This window comes from Eurosta solidaginis, chromosome 1 (assembly GCF_040869045.1).
Source record: "Eurosta solidaginis isolate ZX-2024a chromosome 1, ASM4086904v1, whole genome shotgun sequence".
Lineage (NCBI taxonomy): Eukaryota > Metazoa > Arthropoda > Insecta > Diptera > Tephritidae > Eurosta > Eurosta solidaginis.
The window spans coordinates 384404301-384409248 of record NC_090319.1 but is presented as its reverse complement, the minus strand read 5'-3'; positions in this window follow the sequence as shown (position 1 = coordinate 384409248).

Genomic DNA, 4948 nt, shown 5'->3' with positions numbered 1-4948 from the left:
GGACGGACATGGCTCAATCAAATTTTTTTCGATACTGATGATTTTGATATATATCTATCTCGATTCCTTTATACCTGTACAACCAAAAGTTATCCAATCAAAGTTAATATACTCTGTGAGCTCTGCTCAACTGAGTATAAAAAGTTTATGAATAGTACAAGCATAGTATTTGTTTGAATTCATTACGATTAGCAAATATATCTAAATGTATTACTCTACATAGCAAGTTAAACTCAGTTAATATTCTGATAATAGGTTCATTCTGAGCATACTTTGTTTTGCAAAGGTCAACTGCAAATAAATCATTATGACGCAGACATCGTGTTGGAACATTAAGTCTTATGTAATGTAATAAATATGGACAGTCTATAGCCCCATTTACGACATCATGTAGAAATACTAAACCGGAAATCAGTCTTCTACTGGCAAGAGTATGCAAACTAATCAATTTGCAATGAGAAACATAAGATGGAATAGGTAAATCAAACTTAAAACCGGACAAGGCGAATTTTAAAAACTTTTTTGAACCTTTTCAATTCTATTAGTATGTACTTCATAAAACGGATTCCAGATTATGAAAGCATATTCCAATTTAGATTTTACAAATGTATTATAAAGTAATTTTTTAGTGTATGGATCCTTAAATTCAGAGCTATTGCCCCGAATAAACCCTAACGAGGAATACGCCTTAGGTATGACATAATTCAAATGTTCAGTAAATGTAAAATTTGAGTCAAATACAACACCAAGGTCTTTGATTTTTTTTACTGGATCTAAGGACAGTATCAGAAATAGAATACGAAGTGTGAAGTGGTGATCTAATTTTACAGAAGGTAACCGAACAACATTTATCAATATTAATAGATAGTTAGAAACTCAGTCCTATTCTGCATTTCGACTTGGATTGGAATTTTTTCGATTTGACAATTTTGGTATTCTGTGTTCCAATCTCTTTCGATCCAACTTCGAATCGTTTGATTTTTTGTATTCTGCATTTCGATCGTAGTTCCGTTTTTCTAAGTTGCAAATTAGTTGGCGGAAAAATATTTTCTTTTTATTTTTTTATTAATTTATAACAGAATTTTAACTAAAATGTAAGTAAAACTTGTTAAGAAACGTAGAAGTCATTGCTCGTTTTTAACAATTGTAGTCACTACACGCTGTTTATTGGACTGTGGGCACTCCATGGATTACTCTGATGTAATGCGGAGCTGGAGTATATGGTCCAGTCCTAGGACATCGCAATGTTAATTGGACCATATTTTTTGTATGAATTGTGGTTAATTTTGGAGCACTCGGTTGGTCCATAGCGAGTACTCCATACATGCATGCATGCATGGAGTACTTGCGATTTGTGCAGGGTTCTTACAATTAGTCACTCATCTCAAATGGATTACACAAATCTCGCAATATTTGCCTTTCCATTCTCGCCTGGCAATTTTTGTATGCGTTGCTTTCCAACTCCATAAATAAAGCCGCGGCTATTGATTCCATTATAACAGAGAGCTATAATTTGTCTGTTCGTTGGGTCCACACCCTCGACGAAAAAAATTCTGAAAATTCAGGAAAACTTTTGAGCTATCTCTAACTTGCACATAATTATACTAAAATTTATTGGGCTACAAAACTGCATACTCAAAAATTTTCTAGAAATTCTAAAAAAAAGTTTAAAAATTTTGATGGTCATTTTTGAAATTTTGATTAATTCTCTTTACCTTTGAATAACCTTTGACATTTTTTTGAATGTAGTTTCTTTTAGGGAATTTGCGATATTTTAAATGAAAATTATCAATTAAGCTGTGAGCCACTGCATTTGAGTTTTTTTCAGCATAAACCAAGTGTGTATTTATTTTGTTGAGTAACTGTATATTCGATTCGAATTTGCAACAATTCGAGGTGAGCAACCATTTGTCACGTTCACGTGTCATATTTTTGTTTTCTTTTCTTTGTACTTTTTTTAAATTGGCATATATGAAGCTTGGACTCTTGTGTTTTGTTTGTGTACCTATCTTACTTTCAGACTTGTGCAATGCCGTAACCATGCAAGGTACTGAGATGTGAATAACATGTCAACGATATCCGGAAGAGCGAGATATACTTTGTAGCATTCGTAATATGTATAGACTTATATACAAAAAATCCACATACATACATAGTAAAGATTTGATATTTTAACTATATATCTTATTCATTTGAATATATATATTAGAGCGGGTTAAATTGTATGGATGTATTTTTTTCATCAAGAGTATAGCAAAAACATAATCTACAGATGATTCTAAGAAAAATTGTTGAAGACACCATAGCTGTAAGTCCGATTTCGAGTCCCCGACTTTTGCAAAATAGATATTTTGCCATATGAATGTAGGGTTCGGCAAAAAAATCTGCATAGCTTCTGATAGAATTATAGCAAAAATATCATATTGGGCTTACTTTAAAGGTATTTTACATACATTTTCAGCATCTGTATTAATATCTATAGTCTTTTTGAATTTTTGTAGAGATATCAGGCTTCAGTTATGAGAAATTAGCCCAAAATGAACTTTTAACTACTATATTATCATTTTTAACAAATTTCTTATGGAAAACTTTTTTTCCAAAATAAAAAAATTAAATTAAAAATAAATAAATAAAATTAAAATAAGTTCAGAATATTTCCAACAACTTTCATTCAGACAGCTTTTCTTTTTTCGAATTCGTTTTAGTAGAAACAAATTTTCAAAGAAAACCTATATTTTCATGTAATAAGCAAAAAAACACAATTTTTATAATTTCAATGTAATTTATTTAAAAAATAATTTTTTACTTAGAATTGACCATTTTAGCGTATTTTTCAAAATAAAAGTAATGTTATGTTATTACTTTTTTAAAATCTTTTTTGCTCTCCATTTGTGATTTAATGAGAAATTTCATACAAATATGGTAAAAGAACCCCATTTAGTTGTTCTAAAAGAGCCTAATGCTGAATTACTACTTGGATATGTTAATTTGGGTGAAGAAGAAAATGCAAAACACAAATTAAAAAAATTAAATGAATTCTTCAATAGCAAAAAATTTTTCTTCAACGCATTCCTTATAACAAAGGCAACCGAATTTTGTTACGATAGGTTCAACGATTTTTGATTTATGATTAATATATTTGTAAAATTTATTTTATCACAAATGGGCAGTGCCACGCCTATTTAAAAAAAAATCTTTTCAAATTTTTATCAAGAGTCTCAATATCAGCCCACACGTCAACATTCTAGGTGTATTATTTACTAAATTATCAGGTTTTTTGTGTTTTCCAAAATGTTATATATATAAAAAGTGGGCGTGGTTATCATCCGATTTCGCTCAATTTGAATACCAATCCATTCTGGGTCCAGATAAGCTCGTGTACCAAATTTGGTGAATATACCTCAATATTTACTCAAGTTATCGTGTTAACGGACAGACGGACGGACGGACATTGCTCAATAAAATTTTTCTTCGACGCATCTCGATTCCTTTATACCTGTACAACCAACCGTTATCCAATCAAAGTTACGATAGCGTGCTTTGCACACAGAGTATAAAAAGTAAACATACGCGCATATGTTGTATATAGGCCTTTCACAAGGTCTTCTATTTATTCATCGTATGCGCTATTTTTTTAACCAACTTTTTAATGGAAACTATGGACAAACCAAAAACTTGGGTTTAAAGGAAATACGCACTACACTCTTGTGAATTGCTCAATGGACTAAAATGGGGTGGCTGAAATAACTAAATGGGTCAACAACCTGACGTTTTCTTAATTTCAAAAATAGTTTCAGAAAGATTTATTTTAAACTTTCGTTAAAATCTTTTGAAAAAAAAAATGTATCGACTTATATACCGAAAACTAGGTAAACCACTTTGAACAACGTTAAGAAGAAATATTAAATTTTTACAAGTTGTTATTTAGAATTTTAGGAAACTTTTAAAAACCCTACTCGTCTTTTTGAATTTTTTCTACCTTTTTTGCTATGTATACTGAATTTCTATTACGAAGATTTTTTGAATTAAGTTTGAAACCAACTCGAGATGTGTTTATAAGTCTTTTTTTGCAAACTTTTTTTATGTAGGTTTTGGAAACATTTTTAAAAATTTCCCAAACTCTTTTGAAGTAAAAAAAGTAAATTTGTGTAATGAATGTATATGTAATAAATTTCGAAAATGTAAAAAAAATATGCTTTTGTGTAAAGGAAAGTAAGGTAAACCAATGTCAAAAAAAGTAAGAAATCGCTTATAGTTTTCTTTATAAAGCTCATTATGAAAAGCAAGTGCAATAAATTGTATAGCGAAAACTATATACATAAATCAATTTCGAAAACCTTTTTTGTGTAAACTTAAAAGAACTAGGTAGGTAGGTGTTTCAGGAAAGCTTTTTCAAATTTCGGTAACTTTCCAAGCCAATTTCGAAATCAATGGAGACATTGTAAAAGTCGAGTTTTATAAATCTTCGTGAAAATTTATTAGCCCTTATTCAGAATTCCAGGAAACTTTTTTAAAACCTCTTCGAATTTTTGAATTTTTTCGAGCATAAAAAAATAGTACTGGTTTTTTAGAACGAAGAATATGTAAACCAATTTCGCAACCAATTCGAGAAGTTTGCAAGTAATCAAACAAATCACTAAATTTGCATAACGCAAACTATGAAGCCATTTCTGAAAAGCAAACTAATAATTAAACCAATGTCAAAAAAGTTTTTGAAATCGGCTACATAGTTGTCATTCTGAAATTTATTCCTTTTTCTTAGTTTCGAAGAAGTTTTTCAAAACTCTAAATACAAATTTTTTAGAAAACTTCTCGTATTTTTTCGAAGTAAACCTGCTTAGTTTTCGTTATAAAACTCTAAGTGAAAAATAGAAATCCTTCATAAGTGGACTGCTTTTTCGAAATCGGTGTTGCTATTCAGCACCGCCCGGAAAATATAAAAGTGCCG